This window comes from Dipteris shenzhenensis, chromosome 17 (assembly GCF_047967505.1).
Source record: "Dipteris shenzhenensis isolate YYH24624 ecotype China chromosome 17, Dip_SZ_1.0, whole genome shotgun sequence".
NCBI classification, from domain to species: Eukaryota; Viridiplantae; Streptophyta; class Polypodiopsida; order Gleicheniales; family Dipteridaceae; genus Dipteris; species Dipteris shenzhenensis.
This window is the reverse complement of record NC_141612.1, coordinates 39632285-39645186: the sequence shown is the minus strand read 5'-3', so window position 1 is coordinate 39645186 and position 12902 is coordinate 39632285. Positions and strand designations below refer to the sequence as shown.

The following is a 12902-nucleotide window of genomic DNA, read 5'->3' as shown; positions in this document are numbered from 1 at the left end:
CAAACCCTGTCTACGTGTCATGAATCAAATCTGGAAGAAAAACCTGTAGCCGCAGAGACTGATGGCTTTCGCCAGAATCTTGTAAAAAGTGCCCAATAGAGTGATGGGTCTCCATTGAGACACAAGATTCCTATTACCCCCCTTTGGGATGAGATGAATGAGACCATCTCTAAGTGAGTCCGGCATCTCTCCAGAGTCCCACAAGCCCTGCAGGGCTGATATAATGTGATCACCAATCTGCTCCCAAAAAGTAATAAAAAGGGAGGGGGTAAGTCCATCTGAACCTGGGCACTTGCCCTTGTGAAGGGCAAGTAATGCAGTCTTGAATTCTGCATTGGTGAAAGGTGCATCAAGAGAAACATACATCTCATCCTTCACCAATACAGGGATACACTACCAAATAACCTCTCTGGCATCATCAATGGCCTGTGTGCCTGGATCTGCAGTAAGAAGGGATGCCAAAAAATCTGAAGCTACACGCATGACAGCATCAGGATCTGACTGTAACACCCCGTCTGAGTCAACAAGCTGCGAAACACTATCTCTACTATGTCTGGGCCCATGAGTAGAGAGAAAGTCTTTGTTGATGCTGCCACCCATCTGAATCCAAAAGGATTCCCGTGCATGAAACGCATATTATACCAACAATGTCTGCAAATGAGCCCTTGCTGTAGCAAGACGCTCCTAAATCCAAGTATCTGTGGGCCTCTTCTGCTCTTCCCTCTGAAGGTACGCTAACTGCTGGCGTATACCAATCTCACATCTGAGAATCTCACGTCTCCTAGAATCAGCGATTGTATGATAATAGTCACTAATTCCGGATAAGGCTGCAGCTACCTGAGATGGGTGGACAGCTCCACCCTGTATGTGAGAAACCCAATTCTGTAAAATATCCTCCGTGAGGCTCTCCTCTGCATAAAAAGCATCTGGAATCCTGACACTGGCAGAGCGTCCTCTCCGATGAGGCTCAAGAATCTACAACACCACTGGAAAATGATCTGAGGTGGAAACCCCAGTAGAAATGCATACAGATCCTCCTCTGTCAAGTGCCCAATCGTCTACATAAAATCTGTCAATCCGTGCATGAATGGGCATGTGTATTCTCCTGTTCGACCAAGAGTACAGGAGTGATTGTGGCATAATATGAAAGGCATCATCCAACCAAGTGTCCCTACCACTGAACTGAAAGAGGAAGGCATCCCAGGCTGCCCTCTCCAAAGAATGAATTCCACCCTATCTGCCTCCCTTTTTGTCTGAAGGCAACTCAACCATGTTGAAGTCGCCACCAATGATCCAAGAATCTGCAATGGGGGCCCAAGAGAGTAACTCCTTCCAAAAGAAGATCCGCTCCCCTCTGTTGTTGGGAGCATAAGATTGAGAAGACCAATGTTACGCCCTCCAATCAAAATAATGATACATTGAGCTCTAGAAGGGGAGATAATACCATGACCAGCAACCAAGGGGAGAATAGAAAGAGAGACCGAAATGCAAGTACCTCCCCTTGTGCCCATAGCAGGTGACCAGAAGGTATGTCCTCAAAGCAGTTTGCCAGACTTAGAGCAATCATTGGCATCCAGCTTATGTTCCTGGATAAAAAGGATATCAATAGCACCTCCAGTGACACCTGGATGAAGCTGTTCCGGATCAGCTGCCTACGGTGACGGTGTGGAACTCCGCCTAGGCCCTGTATGTTCCAACTGACTATCCTCATCGATAGGAGGATGCTAGATGGAAAGGCTTATCCAACCTAGTAGAGGAGACCGGCTTGCCCTGGGCCAAAACACTCCTGCTAAGGGCAGGAAACTCAACAGGTGAAAGGATCCCCACACCTGTTGAAAGGGAGGCCCTGTCAGAAGGAATCCCAATGATCGGGACTCCTAAGGTGGAGGGCACAAACTCCTCATCATCCATGAAAGTCGCCGAATCTGCCAGTGCTGAAAAATAATTCCTAATAAGCAAGTCTGGCTGAGGAGTGCGTAGAAGACCTGCACTTGTGAAAGATGGAGGAGAAGGACCTGCCAGGCCTCTATCAGCAGAACTGGAGCTGGTGGTTGAGAAGGCCTGTGGCTGGGGTGAAGAGGAATCAGGAGCCCTCATCTGCACCTGCACTTTCTCGGTTGTCCTGACTGTGGCAGGAACAGTCTGCGGGAAAGAAGTACCTGTAGCCCCCTCATGGTCAAAAAACCAAGGGGTCAGAAACCAAAGTGACTGGGACTGGTGGATCTAAAGGCCCCTCCTGATGTGGAACTGTAGTGTCTGGGGCTGCAGCAACATCCACCTCTGGAGTCTGGAAGGCGTCTGTCTGAACAGGATCAAAAGTCTCCTCCTGTGGTAAGGGAGCCGCTCTGATAGCTCTCCATCGTGGTACTGAGTGTGGTGTGGGCATTGGGTGCCCTACTGCCCTTGGTGGTCCTGGGGTGCGCGAAGAAGGGTGCCTTGTTGCTCTTGGTGGTCTTGGAGTGCGTGATACAGGGTGCTGGGGAGGTGCAGTCATGGTAGTACATGAAGGAGCCACACCAGAAGACCTCTTGGGTCTTTTTCTCTTCCTTGGGCAGTCTCTAGCAAAGTTCCCAAGGGTCCTGCAAATCCTGCACTGGTCTTGTCTACTTGAAATCTCGACTCTCTGTCGAAAGAGAGAGCCATCTGGACACTGAAGCATAATGTGGTCATCTGAGATGTTAGGGTCAGAGACAATGACCCTAACACGAGGCACCCCGTCTGCATTGACTACGTCTGTCGAGGAAGAAGGCATGCCAGGAAGGGAGGGGATCTTAATGACCACTCCGAATGTGGCTCCGATAGTGGCAAGTAGTCGATGGTAGACCCAAGGAAGACCAGGAAATCTAATGAACAGTGATGTGACCTGCCTGTCCTCCTCGATCGGCGGATCGAAGCCCAAGGTGTAGGGTAAAAGAAAGATCCTCCTCGAACCCAAAGCCAAGGGATTAGCTCTGAGAACAGGGGCTGTGGACTCGTGGGAGTCAAAAACCACTTGGAAGAATCCACGTCCCAAAAGTCAAATATCCCTGAGGTGTGGGCTGAGGTCTCCTGGTAACGCCGCCAGCATCCAGTCTCTAGCCTCTGATCTAGAAGGGTGTGACCCAAAGATGCGGGCGAAAGGTGATGTGGAGCCCTCTAATTCCACATCTTTCTTGAGCTGCCAATCGATGTGAAAAGGCCGATTCCAACACTGAAAAAACTCCGTCCGTGAAACTACTGCCCAAGATGCCCTGAACGCGGGCGCAGGAAGAAGGAGAAAGAGAGGGTAGGAGAGAGGGGAAGGGAAGGAGAGGATAGACTGAAGGGGGAGACAGAGGTGGGCTATGGGGGAGGCGTGGGGAGCTGAGTTAGGAAGGAAGGGGGCGGGGAGGGAGAGGGAGGAGGTTTTTTTTTTTTTTTGGGTCTCTTTGGGGGGGGATAGGAGGAAGGGAAAGGGAGGGCGCGGGAGAGGAAGGAGGGGGAGGGGGAGAGGAAAGGAGGGCGGGTTAGGAGGGAGGGAAAGGGAGGGCGGGGGAGAGGAAAGGATGGGGGAGGGGGAGAGCAGCGGGGGGGGGGAGAGGGAGGGCGAGGGAGGGGGAGGGGGGTGGGGGGGCTGGCGGGGGAGAGGGAGGGCGGAGGAGAAGGGGCAGCGAGGAGGGGGGCAGCGGGGGGGAGGAGAGGGATGACGGGGGAGGGGGTGGGGGAGGAGAAGGGGGGCAGGGGGGCTGACAGGTGGGAGAGAGGAGGTAGGGCGGGGAGGGAGAGGAAGGGGAGTAGGTAGGGAGAGGTAGGGGGCAGCGGGGGGGGGGGGGAGAGGGAGGGTGGGGAGGAGGAAGGGGAGAGGGAGGGTGAGGAAGGAGGGAGAGGGGGCTGGCGAGAGGGGAGGGAGAGGAGGAGCAGCGAAGGGGGGAGAGGGGGGGCAGCGAGGGAGAGGGAGAGGGAGAGGGGGCTGGCTGAGAGAGGGAGAGGGGGGGCCAGTGGCTCACGGGGAGGAGCAGCAGCTCATTCACGACACATCCCGAAAGCGGTTGACAGCCATCTTTTTTGACGTTTTCTGCTTCAGAACTAGTCGCCCAACTGAGGAGAAGCTTATCCAATACTCACAGCAAGTTTCCAGGTTCATTTCGTGCTGAAATCTGTGAAAAACTGTCAAAACTGTGATTTTTGACCCAAAAATCGACTTTTGCAACTTTAGCCCAGATTTTCAGTATTTTTTGGAGATTTTGGCATATTTAGCCTCTGATGCACTAGAGCTTACATTTCTGCATGTTTCTGAGAAAATATCATAAACCCTAATTCTGAGAAACCCTAATTTAAAAAATTAGGGCTTTTCTTATTCTTTGATTCCTACAGTTGTATTACAGCCTCCTCTATGTAAAACTCTTGAGGCTTGCCAAGAAATTTTATAAAATCGTCATTATTTTAAACATTTGTTCGGGGACATTGTAAAATCAAGTGAAGTTACTCGACATTTGTAACTCCTTCCACCACATTGAGAGTCATGACGTGACCTCACTTGGTAGCTGCTCCTATGGCCTTCATCGACACATCATTCGAGGGCATTCTCGCCTGGTTCTTCACCAACATACCTCTTTGCATCATGATGTGCACACTCTTGTGCGGTAGCTACTTCGGGCTCATGGGTTTACTGCCCTTGCTATGCATAAAATGAATGAAATCTTTTATATTTTTTTATATGTTTGAGTTAAAGGTTCTCTGCCTTGAGTAGTCTCTCTAAAATGAATGTTTGGAGCATCAATAAAGGTCCTCTGCCTTGGATTGTCCTCCTAAAATGATGTATTTCTTTTATGGTGTGTGACTCCATGTTTCTAGTTAGTCTCTCGAGTCAAGAGGGGGAAGTACTGTGGGAGCCATGTTTTGGCATTGATAGGGTCTAGTTATCAGGCCTGGCATATGAGTTCTACGATGTTGGTACATTGGTCTTCTAGACCTCTGAGTTGTTCATGCATCCATGCTAAGACATGAGCCTCTAAGTCATGTTTGGGATGTAAAAGCCATATGAGTGCTCAGTCCAACCTCTGAACCATGCTTAGACTTCAACCTCTAAGTTGGCATGGGAGCCATGTCTAGTTCAAACATTGCACAATTTAGTAGTCCTGTCACTGTCATGTTCTGTCCTTGGTTCCATTCGAGTAGTCTCTCACCTTGCCTTCATGTGGGGATGTTAGAATATGAAACCAAGTTCAGTCAATTTGGTGTGTTCTAGTGTGTTCTAGTGTGAGTTCTAGTCTAGTGTGTCCTATGCATGCCACCTGTCACATTAGGAGTTATCCCATATACATTAGTGTTCATATGTGTGTGTGCTCTGTATAAGAGCTGTACTTGTCTATTGTCAAATCAATCAAGTATCAAGGTACAAGCTCTTTGGTCTACATGTGAGTACTCTCCTTTTGTTCATTGCTCTAGTCATTTCATTATGTCTCCTTTTGAGTATCACTTCCTCTCTCCCTAGCCTACCCTCTCTCTCTCCCTCTCTCCACCATGTTCCTTCACCTGGGTCCTGTTCCCTGAGCCTCTCTATGGAGGCGAGGTCTGGTCGCAGTGCATGCTCATGCCCTTGAAGAGCCCTCCTCCATCTTAGGGCGTGAGCAACTCTTCGCTGCTCCCCTAAATTGCATCTGCCACCCACAAATCCTAGTTCTCGTAGGGTACTGACTCTGACTGCTGCCAAGTCTCTGCCATAACCTGCTAAATCTCCTCATCTTGCAGAAGATCCTCTGGAATGCGGACCCCCTTTTGGCGAAGACCCCGACGGGACTGCTCTAGGTAGAATGTTGTTGGAGTGTGGTCTGACATCATGGTGCCTGCTGGAATACCTGTAGAGCTGCCTCTATGGAGTGACCAGTCGCCAACGTCATTGTCCTCCTCCTCCTGCAATAGGTCCTCTCGAATGCGGACCCTTGGAATAGTCCTCTGCAATAGGTCCTCTGGAATGTGGACCCCCTTTGGGGCAAGATCACGATGAGGCTGCTCTAAGTGTAATACTCTTGGAGAGTGATTTGACATCGAGGTGCCTGCTAGAATCCCTATAGAGCCCCCTCTCTGGAGTCCCCAATCCCCGACGTAGAAGCAATCTAGCCTCTCAAGCAATCCATCATGTTGCCTCTGGCCGAATGAGAAGAGAAGGCTGCCAGGAAACCTGCTAAACTTTGGCTCTCTCCACGGGTCTCTGCCACTAATCATGAAGACTAACTGCTCCCACGTGCTCCGCTGCTGGCAACTCTAAAAAAGAGGCACCCCCCTGCTTGTCCTCCCCAAACTCCAGGTTGTTGAAGTCACCTCCAACGACCCAAGACTCAACATCTGGCAAACACTCTATCGGCCTCCTCTAAAAGGCCGAACCGTGTTGTCTGCATGCCGGTGCATATGCATTCAGGATCCTAATGGACTCTCCCATCTTGACTCCCATCCAAACTGCCCACCCTAGCATAAGCTCATCCAGATCGTAGACCTCTCGGCCACCGCCTGAGAGACCGAGATGCAGACCCCTCCGCTTCGTCTTATGGCAGGAGACCACACCTTTGGGCTGTTGGGAATTGTGTGATTAAGGGCTTGTCCTATGTGTGTGTGTGTGTGGGCGATGGAGAGCTCTAGAGCCCCCGCAGCCCTGGCCGACCCTCCGTCCCCCTCTGTTTCTATTCCGTCATCCTCTGTTCACCTCCCAGCCCCATCCATATCATCCGTACAACTTTCGGCTCCCTTCTCGCACCCGTTTGTACAGTCCCAACCCTGTTTAGTTTAGTTGCGACCTTCATCTAGTCCTTGCACCTCTTCTACCTTCCGTTCTAATGTTGCAGCCCTCAGTGTCATATTCCTCCTCCCTTCCTACTGCTTCAACACCTGTTTCCTTTGTTTTTTCTGCCTCAGCCCCTCCTCTTTCTGCCTCTACTCCAACTACTCGTGTTTTTCTTCGGCGGAAGCATGGTGGTGTGTTTGCCTCGCCTTCAGTCAAATCGGCGAAGCTGGATGTTTCTGATGATCCTTCTTCTTCTCTCCAGCTGGATCTTCTTCGCCAATTGTGCTCTGCCTCTGTCACAGAAGCTCCTTTATCAGGTTCCCCGCTTGTTCGTTCCTTGGATTTTGCCCTTTTGGTCTCCGGTCTTCGTCGGGCTCAGGAATTGGGAGTCTGCCTCTATTTTATGGGAGGGTTTTAGCTCATCTTCGTCATTGGGCTGATGTTGTAGTGGGTCCGCATTGTATCTCTTCCTTTGTCTTTCTAGGCAAAGGATTTTACTATGCCCACTGCTCTTCGACTGATGTGGTAGAGCGCCTTGTCAATCGTGCTAGTGTTCTTGGAGCGGGTTTTTTTGCTTATGTGATGCACTCGGATTCCCTATTTAATCCTTCTGCCTCTGTTCTGACCCACTGTCCGGTTTGGATTACCCTCAAAGCGCTGCATGTGCCTCTTCTTCAGCATTTGCCAACTCTTGAAGTGCTTCTGGGGAGGACTCTCCATGTTCCGAGACCGGAGTTTTTGCAGGCTACCCGTGATATTCGACTCTGTATCTTATGGGATATGATGCAACCTATGCCATCTACTCTAGATCTTGATTTGGAAATTTCGTGTACCAACCTATATCAAGAAGAATCACAAGGGCAAAAAACAGATTGTTTTTATTGATGGTGTGGTTTCATCACTGCATCAGTTTTTACAAAGCAACAATTTGAAGCTAGAGGATGCTATGTTTGATCCTCCTCCAGCTTGATATGTAACTTTTTACTTGGCTGCCTCATGACTTTTGCTTTGAGGCTTTACTTGTAAATTTTTTCCTTGTACTTATTGGTGGGTTTTTACCTCTCCACACAAAAATATAAGATTTCACTATTTAAAAAAAGTATGTGTGTGTGTGTGGGCCTTTGCCTCTTCTTTGGTAAAAAAAAAAGGGGTCAAACAGTTTTTCTCTGTTCAAGACAAAGGCAAAGCCCCGGCTGTCTCAAATGGTAATGCTTCTTTTCCTGTGCCTTTGTCCTCTCCACCTAAGGGGAAGGGAGAAAAATTTTTGACTGATGGATGGCAACCTCCTCGCAAAGTGATCTCCCCCAGGTGACCTTTGCCTTCTCGGACTTGGAGTTGTGCATCCTCTCATGGGAAAACACCTGCTGAAAACTCTGGTGTTGGCTTGACCTGGGCTGCTATACCTACAAATCGGACCTTGTTTCCTGAAGAAGAAGTTGCTGCACTTTTTTCCTCTCCTCAAAGTGATGCTTCATCCCAGGACAGAGGCCCGGACATTGAGGTGGAAATGCAGACGTAGACAGCCCGTTAGTTGCTGTACATACCTGTCCCATAACTGTAAATATGCTTGATCATCTGATGTGTGTTACTCTCAATATACAGGGAATGTGTGATGGCCGCAAATGGAAACTGGTTTGGATGTATATCAGGCAATTGTAGACTGATATAGTTGTTTTGCAAGAGCATAATCAGCAAATGTATGCTGGTCAGATAGGCCATTTTGCTGGTTATGATATCTTCTATGCTAGAGAGCAGTCCTTTTCTGGTGTGGCTTTTTTGGTAAAGCACAACCTTCAACCTGTTGTGGCTCTCAATGATCGCCATGGTAGATGGATTATTGTTCAATGCCTTGTTCAAGGGGAAATTTTTGAATTTGCATCGGTTTATGCCCTCCAACCTTCTCGTGATAGAGCTTTGATCTAGGCTGCCATGCATACTTATCCATGGCGACAACATGCTTTCATTTGTGGTGACTTTAATAATGCCCCTCAATCGGGTGACACTCATATCTTGGCTTCTGAAACACAGGCATGGTCTGATTTTTTGCTTCAGTTGCACCTGGTTGATCTCTGGAAAGAATTACAGCCCATGCTTCCGGGCTATACCTTTCAGCATAATGCTCAATCTTCTTATCGAGCATGCTTAGACATATGGTATCAAATTGATTCACAGCATTGTGATGCCTTTACTTGTCAAATTTGGATTGATCATGCTTTCACACATTCGGATCATGCTCCTCTTTGGTTGAGGCTTTCCTTACTTGAATTTCCCACAGATAGATTGCCTTGCCAAAGGCTTTTGCTGATTAATAATAGTTATCTGGAGCATGCTGACTTTAAAGCCTTGGTCTTTGATGCTATTCAGCCTCTCTCTCGTCAAATACACATGGTTTGGATTATGCCTGACAGGCTTTTGTTGCTCAGACGCAAGCAGTTATTCGAGATTATGGCAAATCCTATATGCAAGCCACAAGGGAGACTGTAGCACATGCCAAATTTACTTGTCAGAGTTTGACTGAGCTTGCTCATCTTCGCCCTTTGTCTTCACAGTAAAGCATGCTCTTATGTTAGGCTCAATTCTCTCTTCAATCCAATGATTGCAAAAAGCTTGCTAAATGGGAAACTCGATCCAGACAACGGGCTTTTTTGGATAAAGGCTGCTCTTCCAAGCAAATTTTTAAGAGTTTACACTACAAAAGACAAGCTACCAATATCTGTCGGATCCGGATGCATGATGGCTCTTAGTCAACATCTCGTTCAGAGCTTGCTGATTTATGTGTGTGGCACTTCTCCACTCATTTTGGGCATGTGGAATCTCTTTCTCCTCGGGTCGTGTCTGCACGTCAGCTTCTTTTTGCAGCATATTCATCCAATTCTGTCTGATGCTCAGTCTTTGGAACTTGAACATCCCTTCACTGAAAGAGAATTGTCTGATGCATTGAGATCCTGTGGCAGATGGAAATCTCCAGGATGATATGGTCTCATTGTTGAATTCTTTCTTGCTTTCTGAGATCCTCTTAAATTCACCTTGTTGCAAATGGTAAATACAACATGGCAAAATCAGCAGATGCTTGTGTCATGGAAAAAGGGTCTTCTCATGCTGATTCCAAAAAAGCAGCTGTGTGATTCACTTGGTGATTGGAGGCCAATCATGCTCATGCCAGTCATTTACAAGATCATTGCCAAAATGGTGGTTGATCGGATTAAAGGTTATTTGCATGATGGGTTGCATCCCTCCCAATATGGCTTTGTTCCACGTCGCCATATCACTGATAACATTGCCAATGCTTATATTGGGATTGAATATGCACAATACACACAGCAGGATGTTCTACTGTTGCAAGTAGATATTGCAAAAGCCTTTGACACAGTTCCATGGGATTTCATCTCGCAAACTATGCGAGCTTTGGGGTTTGGACAAAAAATGCAGCAGGTTATTTACTGGCTTTACAGAGATAGCAATGCGGCTTGCATTCTTTCTGGGGATATCTCTGATGAGTGGACTCTTCATTGTTCAGTCTGCCAGGGATGCCCTCTCAGTGCTTTACTTTATGCCATTGCTACTCATCCTATGCTGCAATATATTGATCATCTTGTGGCTACATGATCACTTCATGGCTTGGAATTGGATGCTAATCGCAGCATGGTTGCTCAAGCTTATGCTGATGATTCTTTCTTTACCTTGAAGAATACGTCTCATGATGTTGGTGCCTTGATGCAAGCCCTCTCTGTTTATGGTTTGGCAGCTGGTCTTCATGTTAATTTTCAGAAGTCTAAGCTACTCCCTTTGCATTCCAAAGACTGGCATAGTCTATTATGGCCCGGGGATATCATTCCACCCACTCAGTTTGTTCGTCATCTTGGTTACCCTTTGGGGTGGGAACTCACTCGCCGATAACAAACTGATTGGGTTTTGGCTAAGCTTCAGAAAAATCTTGAGTATTAAACACTGGCAACCTGGCCTTTGCACATTTGTCTTCGAATAGTGCAATCCATCCTTGTGGCATATATTCAAGTTGACTTGACATTGATCATGTTCACTAAGGAAGATCTTACATCTTTCATGTTTGTCTTTATGGAAATCTTATGGCGATCCAAACATGGCAGAAAAAGTCTCAGGCTGCTTTCGATGCATCACATTTGTTCTCCCAAGATGCATGGTGGATTGAACATCATGGATATTCATGTGCATATTCTTGCCCACAGGGGGAAAATGCTGCTACAATTTCTACAACGTGATCAGCCTTGGGCTCTTATGATTAGGACTCTGGTCACTCATATCAGTATTTCTGTGTTTGGTCATTGGCGACTCGATCACTGGGATTTCTTTTTTGGCTGCACTGATGGCACTTTGCCTAGCTGCCCTTTTGTCTCCCGCTTGCTTCTTGACTCAAAGCATGTTCTTCCTCATCTGGAATCGAATGAACGGCAATCTTTGCTGGGGAATTCTTTGAGAGCTGAAAGCATTCACTTGTTGAAAGTCTTTTAGCCTCCCTTGGCTTTACAGAAACCTCGACATTCCTACTTTGTCTCGTTTAAAGGCATCACCTTAGTTGCTGTTGTTATAGATGATGTTGGTACTGTGCTCCCCTTTTCTCTAGCAGTCAGTACATATGGATTGGGCTCTCATTATCGTCCTTTGTGGCAACAAATTACTTCTATGCTTTCGCCTTTTGTTCCGATTCCTCCTTTGGAACTCCAGGACCCGGCTGGAAGATTGGAGTTTGACTTCTCTAGGGTCCTCTTCTCGTCCTTTGAGGCTATCTCAGATTACTGTACCTGCATTGTATAAAATCCTTTTGCCTCAACCTTGGGTTTCAGAGAGAGGTCATTCTGTTTGGCGAATGCATCGCCCAGCCAAGTGGTGAACGAAAAGATTACATCAACTTTGGGCCTATAAAGTACCGCTTCGGCAACAGGTTTTCTTTTGGCGAGTTCTTTTGGGAGTGTTTCCATCTTGACAGCTATTAGCTCATCGACACATTGTTCCTACACTTTGCCACAGATATTCTGCTTCTTCAGAGACTGTGCCTTACTTGTTTTGGCATTGTCCGTGCTCTCATGAGTTTTGTGATCTGCTTTGACAGCGCCTGCGAGCGAGATTCCAGGTAAGTTCTTCTAGCTATTTGGGTTTCATCCATCCAAACCGGAGTTTCATCTTTTCTTCGTTTGGGTTCGCTACTGGGCACTATGGACTTTATGGACATAGGAATTGTGAAGTCTTTGGTGATCCTACTTTCTCTCGGTTTGGCTTTTTTAGGCAGAGAGATTTCCTCTCAAACTAATGGAACAATTTTCCTCTTGGTTCCCACACTCTCCTCCATGATGTTCATCTTCTCTCCCACTTCCCAACATGTGGTATCAAAGCCTCCTTGAGCCCCTAGCCCATTTTAGCTCCAAAATGCCACCTCATCATCTTCTTCTCCACCCTCCACCTTCTTCTTCATTTATGCCCTCTTTCTCTCCAGATTTTGCTTAGCTTTGTTCTCCTCATCTGCTGTGCCATTTGCCAAGCCCTCTAAGCTGAAGATCCCTCGTCTTGGGGTGAATCTCTGACTCAGTGGAATTCTTCTCTGAGTCTCCCTCTGGGTTGAGGTGGCATTTTCAGCCTTCGCCTTAGTTTTTTATTAGGTCATTTTGAGCAGTTTGTTTCCTCATGCATTGCATGATTTGGTCAAGCCATGGAATCAATCATCACAAGAAGGTGAATCCACCATAACCAAAGGTAGGGAAGGCAAGTGACTCTTCTTCAACTACACCTTTAGATGCTAAAAGGCTAGAGAAAGCTTATGCAATCATTGCTTTAGGATTGGGAGATGATTATGTGCATCATATTTCAGATTTGCAATTCCCTTCTGAGGCTTGGCATAAGTTAGATGTGTTATTTGGTGCTAGCTCTCATACTTGTAAGTTGAATTTGCAAATTAAGTTTTTTGAACTTAAGATGGATGAAGACACTTTTGCAGCTCATGTTAACACTTTGAGGAGTCTTATGACACAATTGGCCTCAATCAACTCCCCAGGTCACTGAAGATGATGCAATGGCTATGCTCATGAAGAGTATGCCTTAAGACTATGATTATGTTGTGACTATTTTGAAGAATTTTCCCCAACCAACACCAAAGGGCATCATCAGTGCTCTAGAAAAAGAAGAGAGAAAGAAGACT

The 12902-nt window shown here is 47.2% G+C and overlaps 1 protein-coding gene across 4 annotated transcripts in view; it reads right to left on the bottom strand.

Annotated features, from left to right (window-relative positions):
* Positions 1–12902, bottom strand: part of LOC147892100 (uncharacterized) — a 197082-nt gene that overhangs the window by 151505 nt on the left and 32675 nt on the right. The gene's annotated exons all lie outside the window — the stretch shown is intronic.